Raw genomic sequence first — 17,488 nt, 5'->3', positions numbered from 1 at the left:
CAAATAATTCTTTACGTGTATCTTGGAAGACGGAATAAGGAAGTCAGCCACGAACTCACGTCTGTAAACAAACTCCTGACCTCACCTGTATCCCATGACCTCTTACCTGTGTATCTGACCTTCGTAATTTTATGGACATTAGGCCTGATAATCTGCATAATTTTTGGTTAATTATGGCGAGAGAAGGTAAAATAATGGCCCTTGACGGTCGAGAGGTCAATTGTGTGAGTGGATGGTTACTATGCTAATGGGGAATGGCTTAGAGCTTTAAATAGGTACTTCGTATGGGAGAGTTATGGACGGATTTGATAATACTGAGGGACCCATTTATATCATCCTGTAGTCCTCAGTTAGATCAGTTTGCGTATGCGTGTGGGGGATTTGCGTGTGGGGGGGGATTTGCGTGTGGGGGGGATTTGTGTGTGTGTGGGGATTTGTGTGTGGGGGGGGATTTGCGTGTGTGTGTGTGTGTGTGTGTGTGTGTGTGTGTGTGTGTGTGTGTGTGTGTGTGTGTGTGTGTGTTCCGGGAAACTCTCCATAAATTCTGAGAACCAGGGTCGACCTGAAGAACCAGGTGTAGTTATGGAAACCTCCCGCCTGTGGAGAGAGAGAGGAGGAGGAGGAGAGGAGGAGGAGGGTAGGTTCATAAAGTTAAATTATATGACACCAAATGATAGTCAGTTTTTTTTCTTCACCAACCAGGATGAATATTCAATTGATTTGCAAAATAAAAAATAAATAAAAAAAAAAGATGACGTTCCCATGTGAGATAGAAGAAAAAAAAAAAAGGCGAGATGGAATGGTTGACGATTGGCCAAAAAGGGTTATGGTGGACTGGACAGGCTGTGGGTTTGGATTCTGAGAACACCCTTATTAGGAGAGGATGTATGCAGTATGGACGGTGGGTCTTAGTGCCAAAAGGGATGGCATGTGATGGTGGTTGATGCGCATGAGGACTCCTGGGCCTCGGGGAACGGGCTTCGGAGAGAGAGAGAGAGAGAGAGAGAGAGAGAGAGAGAATAGTAAATAGATAGACAAAAAATTATTGATTGTAGATAGACAGAGAAAAGTAGATAAATTATTGAGAGAGAGAAAAAAAAAATCACCAGTCTGAAGAGGTTGGGGTCCCGAAAGGCTGCCAACTCACCTCTTAATTATAGTGACTTTGTTCCATATCATTCAGGACTTAGACTTTTCTGATCTAAATTTTATATAGATTTTTAAATATACATTTTTAAATAGACTTTTTTTATATACACGTTTTGATATAACCTTTTTTCTTTTTTTATATAGACCTACGGAAAATGCTACAATTCTTTCATTTTAACTTGGCGCGGATTTTCGTCCTTTTTGCGGCTTATTTCACGTAATTTATTGACAGAAAAGATAATACTACGGCTCTACAGATTTTCCCAGAGCACTTCCTCGTGACAAGCATTATATTCTGGTGTTAATTGGTTGCTATAACTCGGCTTTCAAGACGGAGAGATGGCAAATTTAGGCCAAGCTATGGTGAAAAGATTGTAATTCCTTCGCGTCCTTAACATAGCACTTCTTCGTGACTAGCATCATAATCAGTTGCTACAACTCAGCATTCATAATGGAGAGATGAAAATTTTAGACCAGCTTAAAGTGAAGAGTCTAGTGCCTTTACATAACACTTCTTCGTGACTAGCATCATATTCTAATTTAATCTTTTGCCACAAATCATCGTTCAAGAAGGAGAGGTGGCAATTTTAGGCCAAGAGAGATGGCAGTTTTAGGCCAGGTTAGGGTGAAAAGAGTGTAGTGGCCTGAAGTGCTGCCCCATTAGGTTATCAGATCCCATCGCGTGCTAGTAAAGATAATGAACCCGTTTATGAGGTAATTGTGAGGTTTATGGAGCCCCTGTTCCGGGTATGCAAAGAAGAAGGCCTCCTGTGATGTAGAACTTTTACACTAACATGGCCTAGAATTGAAATCTCTCCATCTTGAATTCTAGGTTTGTAGCAAAAGACTGACATTGAAATATGGTGCTAGTCATGAAGAAGTGCAATAGAGAGGATGGAGAGCCGTACCCGTGTCTCTATCTGCCCCTGAGCTACGTGAAATTTGCTGCGATATGACGAAAATCAGGGCCAAGTTGAGGTGAAAGGACTATAGCGGCCTCTCTCGCTCAGTGGACATCGAAAATTCAGTCAAGTTGATCCCCTGCGTGACTGATGACTGTATTTCTGTATTTATTTATTCGTGTGTGTGTGTGTGTGTGTGTGTGTGTGTGTGTGTGTGTGTGTGTGTGTGTGTGTGTGTGTGTGTGGTCCGTCTGTATTTATGGATCAGTGTCATCAGTATAGACAGCTGCGGTTTTACACTCCCGATTCTCTAAATTCGTAGAAGGAGAAGCAGGACAAGTGACAGATTTTTGACTGCGACTGTACTCAACCCTCCTGATGATTTAACAAGTTCTATAACACCTCTTCATTTATTTTTTTCTTTATATATATTTTTTTTACATATTATACCTCGATCTTTCTTGCTCTTCTTTTTTTTTATTTTTGATCCCTCAAGACTGGATATAATTATTAAAATGAATAAAATCGTCAGTGGCAGGAATATGTACACAGTTGGGCGTTTCCGTGCCAAGAGGGATAAGAGGATGGTCGGCTCCCTGTATTACCGATTACACAGCCTTCCGTGCAGAGAGAGAGAGAGAGAGAGAGAGAGAGAGAGGAGGGGGGAGGGAGAGAGAAAGTGTGTGTGTGTGTGTGTGTGTGTGTGTGTGAAGCGATGGTGGAGAGGTGAGAGTGGACAGTGGTCAAGAGAGAAAAGTAATTATACTTGAGCAGCGGCTTGGCCAATGAAAGGTATCATACTAAAGCAATCATTTCACTTTTATGTCTTCTATCTATTGCCAGACGCCTTAATCCCATAAGGGGTGGCCACAAACAAATCGCCTTTATGTCGCCCTGTTCCCCGCCTTTTCAGTGCCATCCCCCCATCTCACACTGCTTCTCAAACACCTCTCCGCTCCATCCTTCCATCTCATCCTCGGCCTCCTCCTCCACCTCGCTCACATACACTTTCCTCGTTAGTCTCTCACTCTCCATCCTCTCCACATGGCCAAACCACCCCAGTGTATTTCTCCAAACGCTTTCTATCACATCCACATCCACACCGCAATACTCCTTCATTTCCTCATTTGTCAGTCTGTCTTTTGACGTGACTCCACATACTCCTCACAAATAACTCATTTCCACTGCTCTCACTCTTGACTTGTGTCTTTCCAACAAGGTCCAAGCTTCACTTCCATATGTTAGAGTTGGTATCACAATACTATCAATCAGTATTATGGTTCTAGAGTATGCATAAGGTCGTCCTGTCGGATAATGCAGTTTTTTTTTTTTCTCTCTCTCTCTCTCTAAATTGTAGTTCTAGATCATGTATTGTTAGTGTTATTTCAATACTTTCGTCTCTTTACAATATAGTTTTAAAGTATGTACACAGGCAAGGTAGGTCTTGCCACATTACTTCAGTCTCGTCGCCTCTTGACTTAACACTTGTAAAGCATGTATACAAGTTTCAAGTAAGATTATCTCGTTTTCTTCAGCTTTGTACTCTGTGTGTAATTCTAAGACATGTGTGTGGATTATTTGGTCTGCCAAACCTCTCCATGACAGTATCCACTTAGATTATTTTGTTTGCTACACCTCTCCATGACAGTATCCACTCCTTGTATAGGGTAATCATGTCAAGGTATCTCAGTCGCTTCGCCTTTCTCTCACTGAAAGGGAAGCAACTTTAGGGTCTCAATAGAACTGGGGGTCACTGCGTTGGAAGCCTCTTGTGTTGCCCGTCCTCTCTAATGACACCCTTCACACCCCACCTCACTTACTGCACCTCCACCTCCCTTTGTTGCCTCGCCTGAATTTTCCCGCTGATTGCAGGCTTGGAGGTCCATTGTTGTGTTGGAGGCCCGCGGAGGCTGTTTTGTGAGGTATGGGGGTCCAGGAGAGTGGTGTTATCCTTGTAAGTTTTGCAGACATGTAACATGCCTTCCCTAGCTGTTCCTCTCTTCTTTCTAAGCTGTTTTTAAGACATCTTCCCTAGCAATTTCTAAAGCTTAGCGAATTCTATTACTTCTTGCTTACAGGTTTATGATGCGTATTACTCATTAACATGGCTAAGGGTCTTACTCATTAACCTCTTCACTGCCCAAGGTCTCGAGCCGAAAAGAGTCACTTAGCAATACCAGAAAGTTGTTATATAAAGACGTCATTGCTGAAATGAGTTAAAAGAGAAGATGTCACCCTCTGTAACAATAAGGTAGGCTTCTCTAAGGTTGAATAAATAGCCAGACGGTCGAAATAATAAAATAAAAAAACGTCACTATATTGAGGCTATTTATTTTCTCTTCGGTGCTTTCTGTATCTTCCTACATCGACTTGACTTACATAAGATACGAGGGATGTTAATGTACTATACGTAAAACTACACTGAGAAGGTAGAGGATGAAGGGAAGATGACAAGAATTCGCCCCTTCTGCCCCGATCTCCAGCCGGACGAAAGAAAAGTGCCCTGGATTTGGACAATGACACTACTTCGTCCACTTTAACTTGGCGGAGATTTTCGTCCTTTTGCAGCTTAGGTCTCCCTCGTATCCCAGGGGCAGATTAAGAAAAAGTGCTACACCTCTGCGTCATTTTCATAGCACTTCTTCGCGACTAGCATCATGTTACACGGCAGCGTCAGTCTATTATTACATCTCAGCAGTCAAGTTGGGGAAATTAATTTTGGACATAGTGAAACAGGAAAGAAAATAGTGCCCTAGTATAATATGCCCTAGGAAATTTAATATTTTTTTTCCCACTCTCCTTACTGGATCTCAATTTTGATGCTTAATATTTTCTTCAGTGTAATTTTATAGATTGTTGTGGGAGAGAGAGAGAGAGAGAGAGAGAGAGAGAGAGAGAGAGAGAGAATCCCAAAAAATATAAAGAAAAAAGAAAGAAATCCCAAACACTATGCATAGCTTCGTATTAGTGTATTATAATGATCCCTTTTTTCTCTGCCCTAGTACATCCTCCACCCCCTCCATACCATACCCTCCTTTCATACCCCATACCCGTAACGCCATACCCCTGGGCACTGTAGGGGTGAGAGAGAGAGAGAGAGGGGGGGGGTTAGCGCTATCTTTCCCGTCTCCACCTCCCCTTTTCTCTCCTCGATCGATCTTCCTCAGCAGTCTTCCCCCTTTCGCCTCCCTTTAAAGTCTCGTCCCTGCCATGACAGTCTTTCCCTTCCTTACCCCATCCTCCTCTTTCCCTTCTTTCCATATCATTTTCCTCCCTTCCCCATACTGATCTCCATCCCCTGTAGTCCCTTCCCCTGCCATTTAGAGGTCGCTTTCCCTGCTGTCTCCCTGCCATGACTGTCTCTTCCATCCCTGCCCCTCCTGTTGCTCTCTCCCTTCCCCCTGCTCATAGATTTCTTTCCCTACCCCTTCCCCTCTTACTTGGCATCTATAATTCCTTTCCCCCCCTGCATATACCCTGCCAGGATTGTCTTTCTTTACCCTGCCAGGTTCTTTCCCTTACTTCCTCCTTTTGTCTCTCTGTGTACTGTTTTTTATTTTCCTCTCTCCATTCCTCTTACCGTATATTTCCATCCCCTGCTAATTTTCCTCTCTCTCTCTCTCTCTCTCTCTCTCTCTACCTTTGTTTCACCTGGCAGTAAAATAGGGATGTGGATATAACAAGAACAGTTGCTGGCCGTATTACAGAAGACGGGGCCATAGTAAAAAAAAATTCCCCGTGTTCCCCGTATCCCTCAGTGATCCTCGTGCAGTCGATACGCGTTTTACGGAAGTTTTTTTTTTTTTTTTTTTTTTTTTTTTTTTTTTTACAGCACCCCAAACTGAACCAAAAATGAGAGCCTCCCCCCCCCCTGGGCCTAATGTCCCTGATATGGTTTCCTGGTGTGGTTTCCTGGTGTGGTTCCCTGGTATGGTTTCCTGGTATGGTTCCCTGGTATGGTTTCCTGGTATGGTTCCCTGGTATGGTTTCCTGGTATGGTTTCCTGGTATGGTTTCCTGGTGTGGTTCCCTGGTATGGTTTCCTGGTATGGTTCCCTGGTATGGTTTCCTGGTGTGGTTCCCTGGTGTGGTTTCCTGGTGTGGTTCCCTGGTGTGGTTCCCTGGTGTGGTTCCCTGGTGTGGTTTCCTGGTGTGGTTCCCTGGTGTGGTTCCCTGGTATGGTTTCCTGGTGTGGTATCCTGGTGTGGTTCCCTGGTGTGGTTCCCTGGTGTGGTTCCCTGGTGTGGTTTCCTGGTATGGTTTCCTGGTGTGGTTCCCTGGTATGGTTTCCTGGTGTGGTTCCCTGGTGTGGTTCCCTGGTATGGTTTCCTGGTATGGTTCCCTGGTATGGTTCCGTGGTATGGTTCCGTGGTATGGTTCCCTGGTATGGTTCCCTGGTATGGTTCCCTGGTGTGGTTGCCTGGTGTGGTTCCGTGGTATGGTTCCCTGGTATGGTTCCCTGGTATGGTTCCCTGGTATGGTTCCCTGGTATGGTTCACTTGGAGTCGTCATCAGGCCAGTCAATCGAAGGCAGGTGGTTCGTAATTGCACGGCGGTTCATTGTTTAGCACCGTTGATTAGGGTCGTTCATCACGGTTTTCGCCCTAATTGCACCACATCCTGCCGACGTAAGGATGGAGGGTCGGGGCAGCAGGAGGAGGGGGGTGTATTGCTCGCCGGATCTGTATGCCTCGCGTCTTTTGTTCCCAGTCACCTTTTTTTCTTCATCTTTTTCCCTCTGTGTTCGTCATGTACACTTGAAAATTCCCCTACTCCACAGCACACACACACACACACACACACACACACACACACACACACACACACACACACACACACACACAATCACCGAAATCAACCTATCGACGCCAAAGCAGGTGGAAGCACATGACACCTTACTCTCCTTGTGTCTCCACCTGCACTTGTCGCGGGCTGGGACACGCGGCCTTCGTCAGCGCTAACTACCTCGTACACCGCCGCGGAATGTGTGTGCTTCGGCGGCGACAGGGTGGGTCACGAGCGGCAACTACCTCGGCCGCGTAATGACACAAAATAAGATAATGACCCGACCTAAAATGGGCTAATTACAGTCGGCGCCACGGGCCTGGTCAGTGGTGTGCCTCTCGGAGTGATTGTCTTACTCGAGGCTGCTTTCTTGATGGCGTCTGGGTCTTCGTAACTCATCCCTCTTAGCGATTTGGGGCTTCGTAACTCATCCCTCTTAGCGATTTATGTTATTACACCTTAACCACACCTTAACATTTTTTTGTGTATTATATCCATCGCCTTAATATGGACTTAGATTTGTTGTGTGTTATATATATCGTCTTTAAATGGACCAAGTTTGTGTCACTGGTATACATGAAGAAATTGAAATGTAAGTGCAGGATAAATCGCTGAGGAGGAGGTGTAAGGGGTATCCAGAGTCACTTAGAATACGTCTCTCTCTCTCTCTCTCTCTCTCTCTCTCTCTCTCTCTCTCTCTCTCTTTTGACCTAACGTAACCTGACACCATCCTAAGCTAACCTAACCAATCCTAGCCAGTTCTGACGGCCACATATATTAAGGCAGTAAAATCGGTGAGTGGTGGAGACGGTGCCGTGTGTGTGTGTGTGTGTGTGTGTGTGTGTGTGTGTGTGTGTGTGTGTGATCTCGAGCTTACCTTTTACCTGTTCTTGATTATTTTTCACAGGATTAAGGAAAGAAGCTTATAAAATGCGAGATACTGAGGTGAAATTAAAAAAAAAAAACTTTATATCTGATTTCTTTCCATGCCTTCAAGTTAGGATTTATCAGGAAGTTCATTTTTATTTTACCGTAATCTTTTTGCAGCATCCGTCCTAGATAAAATATTTGATGGTATTGGATTGAAAAGATTGAAAGATGCGATACGGATGTGAAACGGGGCAAACATGAGTGAAACAGCAAGCAAGTTTGATTACACACCTGCAAGACAAGTTATATATTTTTTTTCCTCGTACCTACCACCTGTTCATTGAAGGTAAACGTTTTAGTGGACATAGAAACGTTTGTAAACACGTGGTACTGACGTGAAAATGAATTAAGATGAGCGAAGAAATGTTTGTAAATATGTGATACTGATGTGAAACTGAACTAATATGAGTGAAGAAACGTATGTTAATATGTGGTGGTGCAGATGTGAAACTGAACAAAGATGAGCTAAGAAACATTTGTTAATGTGTGGTACTGATGCGAAACTGAACAGAGATGAGTGAGGAAACGTTTGTAAATATGTGCAAATAATGTGATGTGAAACTTGAAACAGCTCGTAAGTTTGGCGTTTTTTCTGCAATTATGAGAGAAGGTAAATTAGTGCCGGTCTTACCTTCGTCCTTCCGAGGTAATAGTTTTAAGTTACCTGGATAAAGTGGTTGAAAGAATGACAGGAATAAAAGGGGAGTGAAGCATCCTCTCCCTACCCCTCCTTCAAACTCCCCTCACCCCTCCTTCAACTTCCCCTCACCCCCTCAGCCTCCCCTCACTTTCCTCCCCCCACCTTCCGCATCCTTCCCGAATGACTTGAGTAGAAAATTTTGAGAAAATAAAGTGAAACAAAAGTAAGGAGAGTGGTACAGCCTCCCCCCCCCTCCTTCATCTCCCTTCTTCACTGCCCCTGATCCCCCCTCCCTCATCTTCCTTCACTCCCCCTGACCCCCGCCTCCCTCATCTCGCTCCTTCACTCCTCTTCCTCCCAGTACTCCCTCCCTGTCACGCTTTCCATACTCTTCTTAAGTCCCTCATATCTTCCCTGCCCCCAGTACACCCCCTGACCCCCAGCACCCTCATCCCTGCCCCCAGTATCCTTCACCCTGCCCCCCTTCCTCCAGTAACCCCCCCCCCCCGGCCCGTAGTACATCCCCTGACCCCCAGTACCCTCACCCTGCCCCCAGTATCCTTCACCCTGCCCCTCCTTCCTCCAGTAACCCCCCCCGGCCCCCAGTACACCCCCTGCTCCCCAGTACCCTCACCCTGCCCCCAGTACACCCCCTATCCCCCAGTGCACTTCCCCCTGCCCCCCTCGCACCTGCCTCGCCCTGCACGACCACAACGACTTAAGAACCTCTTGTGGTCACCATTTGCATCTTGTTACGACCAGGAGACTCTTGACACCCCCTTATTGGGCACGTCGACCCCCTCTCCTCCCCCCTTCTCTCTCCCTTTCCACATTCCTCCCTTTCTGTTTCCTTCCCTTCTTCCCTTCCCCTCTCTCTCCTTTTCCACGTTCCTCCCTTCCTAATTCCTTCCCTGCTTCACTTCATCCCTCTCTCCTTTCCCCTCCTCCCTTTCTCACTTCCTCTTTCCCTCTTCCCACTTCCCCTGTCCTTCTTCCCCCCTCTCTTTCTCCCTCTTCCCTTTCTCCCCCCTTCTCTCTCTCATTTCCTTCCCCACTTCGTCTCTCTTTTTCCCCTCTCTTTCTTTTTCCTTTTCTCTTGCCTTCCTTCTTTTCCCTCCTCTTTCTGTCCCTTCCTCCCCCCTCCCATTTTCCTCTGTCTGTCTGTCTGTCTGTCTGTCTCTCTCTCTCTCTCTCTCTCTCTCTCTCTCTCTCTCTCTCTCAAGGTAACATGATTGCTAAGCGGTTACCTTGCAAGAGGCAGGAACATTTGTTACACTCACTGCTTTCTTTGCTGGATATTACTTTCATCATCATCATCAAATTTCTCCTCCTCCTCCTCCTCCTCCACATCATCATCATCATCACCATCAAATTTCTCTCCTCCTCCTCATCCTCCTTCACCACATCATCATCATCATCATCATTATCATCATCATTATCATCATCATCATCATCAAAATCTTTCCGCTCCTCCTGCTCTTCCTTCTCCTCCTCCTCCTCCTCCTCATCATCATCATCATCATCATCATCATCATCATCATCATCATCCCAATTCCCACGTGAAATATGAAGTCAGTCAATTCTTTTTATTTACAGTTTCCTCTTCCTTCATATAAGCCTCTTCACCTCAAGGACGCTTTCATCACCCTAGTCTGTCTTCTGCCACACGATTTTTTCCCTATCAGAAGAGCCTGCTGGTAGCGAAGAAGTGCAGCGGCTTTATTTAAGTCTTCCGTAACGTCTGCCCCTAAGCGAATTAAACCGGCAGGAGATAGCAAGAATAAAGGGACACAGTAGGTCGTTGGACTGAATGGGTTGAGCTGGTTGAGTTAAGGAGGAGTTAGGATGGTGGTTGTAGTGGTGGTGGTAGTGGTGGTGGCAGTGGTTGTGGTGGTGGTGGTGGTGGTGGTGAAGGAAGGAAGGATACTACAGCCTCTCTCTCTCTCTCTCTCTCTCTCACACACACACACACACACACACACACACACACACACACACACACACACACACACACACACACACACACACACACACACACACACACACACAGAAGCTCGTACCTTTCATGTCTTCATAAATCTCCTGGTCTGTTCCCAAATACACGCGTGGAAAATTGCCCTGTACTTGTAGTCATAAACAAACAATCATAAAAAAAACACGGCCATTTATATAAGCACTCCACAACACACACACACACACACACACACACACACACACACACACACACACACACACACACACAGTACAATAACCTCATTCTATCATTCATGTTTATAATTTCTTTGTGTTAATTTTAGTTTAGAGAAATATCTATAGTTTATTCACTTTAATTTGGCCCAAACTTTCATCTTTTTGCGACTTATTTCACGGTGCTCAGTGGCAGAAAAGGACAGTGCTACGACTCCACATCCATTCCTTAGCACTTCTTCGTGACTAGCATCATATTCTAATGTCAATCTTTTGCTGTAGATTAACACTGGGGATGGAGAGATGGTAATTTTAGGCCAAGTTGAAGTGAACAGAGGGTTGAAAATAGTCTTCTTAATCCCTTCAGGATGATTACTTTGTGTGTGTGTGTGTGTGTGTGTGTGTGTGTGTGTGTGTGTGTGTGTTTATCCTACCATCAAGCAATTTTATATAACTCAGGAGAGACTGGCTGTGAAGGAATTTGACACAATCGTCCTCATCGCGTGCAGTGTCATGATATCTCCTCCAATTTTGCTACTGTCAGACGCTTTTCCTCAGCCTGGCAGTGACCCCCTCGCCGTGAAGGGGTGTTTAGCGTCAGGGGAGTGTATTCACCCTGGAAAACGTCTGTGTGAGTGATGGGAGTAACAATATATTCAGACACGTAAAGGAGACGGGCATCCATCACGGCGGCACGTTATATTTGCAAGTCACACCACTGTCATCTGTACTCTCTCTCTCTCTCTCTCTCTCTCTCTCTCCCATGCCTCACACCATCACCCCTCCAGTCCCTCTCACTTCCTCCTGCCTCACATCATCACCTCTCCATTTCCCCCTTCCTCACAATCCTCCCTTCATTTCTCCCCACCTCCCTGCCTCACAATCGTCCCAACTCCCCTCCTTACCTCACACATCATCCGTCCAATAAGCACAGCCCCCTCCCTCACAGTCACCCCTCCTTTCCCCCCCCACCTCTGTATCATCTCTTCCTCAGCTATTTAACTTGCGTAACACACCTTAGTATTCTGAATCGTACTATCCTTGTCTTGTTGTGTATATAGAGTGCACTGAAAATATCTATCTATCTATCTATTGCCAGATGACTTAATCCCGTAAGGGGTGGCCACAAACAAATCGCCTCCATGTCGAACTATCCCTCGCCATTTCATTGCCCTGTTCCCAGCTCACACCCCCCTCTCTCATATACCACTCCACTCCATCCCTCCATCTCATCCTTGGCCTCCTCCTCCCTTTCCCCCCCCTCCACCTCATTCACATACACTCTCCTCGTCAGTCTCTCACTCTCCATCCTGAAAATACACACGCTATTATTGACACAGATTGCACATGTGAACTGTACAAGATATCAACGAGCGGTAGAGAAGGAAGCTGGTAAGGAAGAGGTGCTGTGAGCCTCCTAAGCCAACGAGAATACGAGTCAAATATATATATATATATATATATATATATATATATATACTCGTAACTCGTTCACCTTAATTTGGCGGAGCTTTTCGTCATTTTGCAGATTATTTCCTGTAGCTCAGCGGCAAAATAAAGAAAGTATTACTGCTTTACATCCTTGCCATAAAATTGCTTCGTGACTGGCACTGTATATTAAAGTTAATGTTACAAATCAGTGGCAGAAAAAGACATAATACGGTCCTCCATCATTTTCATAGCACTTCTTCGTTACTAGCAGTATAATCTGACGTTAAGCTTTTGTTATACCTCAGTGACACAGTAAGACAATAATAAGGATCTACATCATTTTCATAGCACTTCTTCGTTATTAGCAGTATATGCAAGTGTTAATTCTTTGCTACACCTCACTGGCAGAATCAGTCAGTACTACGGCTCTATATCCTTTCATTAAAACTTGTCTCTTAACTAGCATCAAATTCCAGCGATAGCCAATATTTACAGCACAGCATTGAAGGCGAAGAGATGGTAATATGGGGTCAAGTTAAAGTGGAGAGAATATATTGAGCCTCCTAAGCCCACTGCCCCCTAACACAGGTGAGTGATGGTAATTACACCTGGCCAGGACACCTCCCGCCCGCCACCTGATCACCTAACTTATTACGTCCCTCAGGTCACCTACCGCGCCACTCACCTTTTTTTTTTTGTCTTCCGAGTCTGGGCATAGACTAGACAGCCTGTTCCCTGAGGCCCACATGCCACCGCTTGGACTCTAATACTCACCGTCCATACTGAAGATGCTCGGGCTGTTTCATTCAAGATTAGTGTGATGGTATTAACAAGGCTGCTTTGAAGATATACCGGTGTGTCGTGTAGGTCACTGAAGGTTGTTTTAAAGAAATTCAAGTCAGTATCTCTGATCATTGCCTTGGATCGATATCACGTCCTTTCGAATTGCAGTCCGCTGCTTTATACACTTCCGAAACTAGGGATGACAGAAGAGAGGGAAGGAGACCGAGAGAATAGAGAATTACAATAGGAGAAAGAGGGAAATGTGGACTGGGAAAGAAGATTGGGGAATGAGAAAGAGTGAGGAGGAGGAGGAGGAGGAGGAGGTGGTGGAAGAGGAGGAGGAGGAGGACGAGGAGGAGAGTGAATGATAGAGAAGGAACCAAAGAGATTTTAAAAGTAGGAGTGAAAAGAGAAAGTGAAGGAAGACGAATAATAAAGAAATTTGGGATTAGGAATGAGAGAAGCCAAGGAAATGGGGAATAGAGAGAGCAGACACAAGACGAGAGAGAGAGAGAGAGATGGCTAGGGGAAGGGATAGGGGGTAGGAACATCTGCATATCAGCTGCCTACTACTATTACCAAATCACCGCAGTGGAACCAACCGTAGTTCAGGCATAACGGTATACTGTTGCTACCTGTCTTGCCTTACCATCAGATTCACAGCTATCCTTACTATGCCCCTAAGACCATACCACTCACCTAAAAACATAATGCACTCCCGTAAGTAGGTTTTGGTGGGGAGAAGACGTGGAGAAGGTGCGCAGGATTATTTTTTCAGTGTCCCTTGTTTTTGTGTGTCATGAGAAATATATGTTAGTTATGAAAGCAAAATTATCGGTAGTTATTTACACTGCCCGTGCTGTAATTGCGAAGAGAGTTTTGGTGACGATGATGAATGATGATGATGATGATGATGATGATGATACTCTGCTGCCACCATTAGTGCTTCCAATAAACACTCTTTTTTATTCGTACATGGCCAACTTGGGGTAGGATTAATTTTTCCTATCACTCTCCCGCTGAGAAGGCCCAGTCCTGGTGCGAGTCTCATACGGACTGAGACAGATATATGTACAAGAGTAATGATGATGATAATGATGACGATGATGATGTTACTACTACTACTACTTCTACTACTACTACTACTACTACTACTACTACTACTACTACTTCTTTTACTACTACTACTTCTTTTACTACTACTACTTCTATTAAAAATAATAATAAAGCAAAGTAAGTCTGGCTGCTCTGTAACCCTCAGCTCAGCATTACCTTATTAAACACGGCATTTGAAGGCAGTCAAGTGCTACCACCTTCCTGATCCAGTCCTCCTTCCCCCCAGCTACCCACATAACACCAGTCCCGCACCACCCTCATTCCCGCCCCCACACCACCCCGTTCTCGCCCCCCATACCACCCAGTCCTTGCCCCAACACCACACAGTCCCCGCCCCCACACCACCCCGTTCTCACCCCCACACCATCCCGTCCGCGCCCCCATACCACAGCTTCCCTACCTCCCAGCGCTCCGTTACACTCGCCTGCATCCTCACATGTTGTATGCAAATCCCTCGTGTGCTGGAATCTGGAGCAGCAACAGCAGCAACAACCCACACCATAAACTGGCACGCTCCGACACCCATCCCTACGCCAGTCTTGATACCACACCATGTCCTAATTTCGTATAATCTGATATCAACCCATGTCCTAATTTTGTATAATCTGGCAGTTTTCAATTACATGTTTCACTGGTCGTCTGCGCCATGGAATTGCCCCTGAGAAGTGTAATTACCAGGGACCCAGCAGAGCGTGGGGTCGATCGCTCACTTTAGAGGTGTAATCAAATGTCTCTCTGCCAGGTTGAAATGACGAGTTCGCACCGCCTCCTGTGGCCATGACCTCGCCTTCCCCGGGAGTGGAGTTCCGCCCTGCTACCATTTTTATTTTCCTCGGTCAAGGAAACTCCCCAACACCTCTTCCTTACCGATTTGTTTTTGGTTACGCCGGCTCATAATGTTTTGTACGCCATTTTTACAGAGTTTGGTGATGTTAGAATGGTTTAAGTAACGCAGAGGACGGCAAGGTGTGATAAGGAAAATAAATAGCTTAAGAAAAGGTGTTAAGGTATTATTATTATTATTATTATTCTTATTATTATTATCATTAATGATAATATCATCATGATCATCATCATCATCACCACCACCACCATTATTATTATTATTATTATTATTATTATCATCATCATCATCATCATCATCATTATCGTCTTCATTGGTATCATTGTGATCATTATTATTGTTATTATTATTATTATTATTTTCAGGTTAGGGATGCCTCTCGCAGTGAAGGGGTAAAGGCAGGTTTCATCCCACCCCTTCAGCTCTTTAAGACTCTCAAGATGAATACACCTGCCTCAAGAAGGTATACAAGACGTCCTCGTAGTGAAAGGGCTAAGGTATGTAAATAGTACACAGCCATGAGAAAATATACGTATCTGACACTTTAGTAACCTAACACCTCTTCCTTATCGATTTATTTTTGGGTATGGGTGGCTGATATCCCATTTTACGTTATTTATGCCGAGTGTGGCAATATTGGAAGGGTTTATATAACGCAGAAGGGGACATTTAGGGGTACAAGCCAAATAAATCGCTTAGGAAGAGGTGTTAGGGAGCTTCATAACAGACGAGAATACTGCCCTGTGAGAAAACTTGAATAATATATGAATAATATACATAGCAGAATAATAATGATAATAACAGTAATAATAATAATAATAATAATAATAATAATAATAATAATAGAGTGTCGGTTTCAGAGTGAGCCAAAAACCATACGAAAAATTATACCCCCCCCCATTAGAATTTTTTTTACTGGGGACACATAACACTTTTGGCCCGACTTGAACTCTGAAAGGATCCAAGTCGGGCCCAAAATTTTCTTTACCTCTCCAATCAGCTAATTTTCACCTATGGGTAAAATTCCTTCTCCTGAGCGATTTTCGACAATGTGATACCGAGACCTGCATTTATAGTGACATAGGTTCGTGTCTTCGTTAGTTAGTTCCCTAGCACCTCTGCCTTAGTGATTTATTTTGGATATGGCTGATTGATATCCTTCTCCACTTTACCTGTGCATCGGAAGCTCCCCAGCACCTGTTCGTTAGTGGTTTATTTTGGATATGGTTGGTTAATATCTTTTTCCACATAATCTTTGTATAGGATGGCGATATTGGAAGGATTTATGTAACATGGAGAAGGACAGTAAGGCGTATTAAGTAAAATAAGTTGCTTAGGAAAAGTTGTAAGGGAGTTTTCTCAACCGGCGAGAATACAGGCCATAAGAGGCTTAGAGGTATCTGAGGTTTGTTTCTAAGGAAGCTCCCAACACCTTTTCCTAAGCGATTTGTTTTGCTTGTTACACATTACTGTCCTGTTCTGTGTTGCATATATCCTTCCTATATCTCCATACACTGCATAAATAACGTACCAAAGAATATTAACCAGCCATGCCCAAGAATAAACCGCTAAAGAAGTGGTGCTAAGGAGCCTCGTTACCCGAAAAGAATGGGGTTACTTAACATTTTCTTATATGCTATTTATACCATTTTAATATCAGTACGGTGTACATTAATAACCTCCAGATGGATATGCAAGTGTCTTGTGCAAAATAAATCGCTGAGGAAGGGGTATTACGTCTCCGAAACCACTTTGAATAAAATCGCAAGATGCTCAGATAATTACTGGAAAAACACACCTGAGTTACGAGGGGCAGGTGAGCATAATTTTTTAGTGAATCCAGCGCCTTATTTACAACAAAACTTACGATTAATTCCCTGTCGCAACTAAGATTTTTTTTTCGTAGGAGGGACAAGAGGCGTGGGAATATTCTGTGTGCTCGTTTCCTTGTCCATCCTGCAGTTCCTAATTTCAAGTATGGTAGGGAATTAATTTTTCTCCACTGAATCCAATGGCGTACCTTATCGTCTTTAGTTTATCGTTTATAGTATACATGTAGGGTATGTGTGTATGTATCTGTGTATGTATGTATGTATTTATGTATGTGGTATGTATGTATGTATTTATGTATGTATGTATGCAGACTCCAAACCTAGACAAACATTTTATTTTTAAACGAGATTCTGCACACGTAATGTCGCCCCTTTTCCGACAAGGCAAGAGCACAGCGAGTGAAAGATGCTTGCCGTTGCTAATTTTACGGTCGATTTTACTAATATGGTGAGATTTGTGCCTAACCTCTCCCGGTCGAGAAGTCAGTCCTGAGGGAGTAATAGTAGTAGTAGTAGTAGTAGTAGTAGTAGTAGTAGTGGTGGTGGTGGTGGTGGTGATGGTGGTGGTGGTGGTGGTGATAGGAGTAGTGGTAGCAAGAATAAAACAGGCCATCTTGCTAGAAAGGCTGTGTTTGTTTACGAGTGTTGTCCATGGTTCTGTTCAGCCCCCACCCTGAAACGAAGTCGTGTAGTAGCAGCAGTAGTAGTGGTAATAGTGGTGGTGGTGGTGGTGGTGATAGGAGTATTGGTAGGAAGAATAAAACAGGTCATCTTGCTAGAAAGGTTGCGTGTGTTTACGAGTGTTGTCCATGGTTCTGTTCAGCCCATACCCTGAGAAACGAAGTCGTGGCAGAGAAGAACGAACGCGCCCCGACAGCAACTTAGTGCAG

Source organism: Coenobita brevimanus, chromosome 79 (genome assembly GCF_032717465.1).
Source record: "Coenobita brevimanus isolate Jiangsu-jjx chromosome 79, ASM3271746v2, whole genome shotgun sequence".
NCBI classification, from domain to species: Eukaryota; Metazoa; Arthropoda; class Malacostraca; order Decapoda; family Coenobitidae; genus Coenobita; species Coenobita brevimanus.
This window is presented reverse-complemented; position numbering follows the sequence as displayed.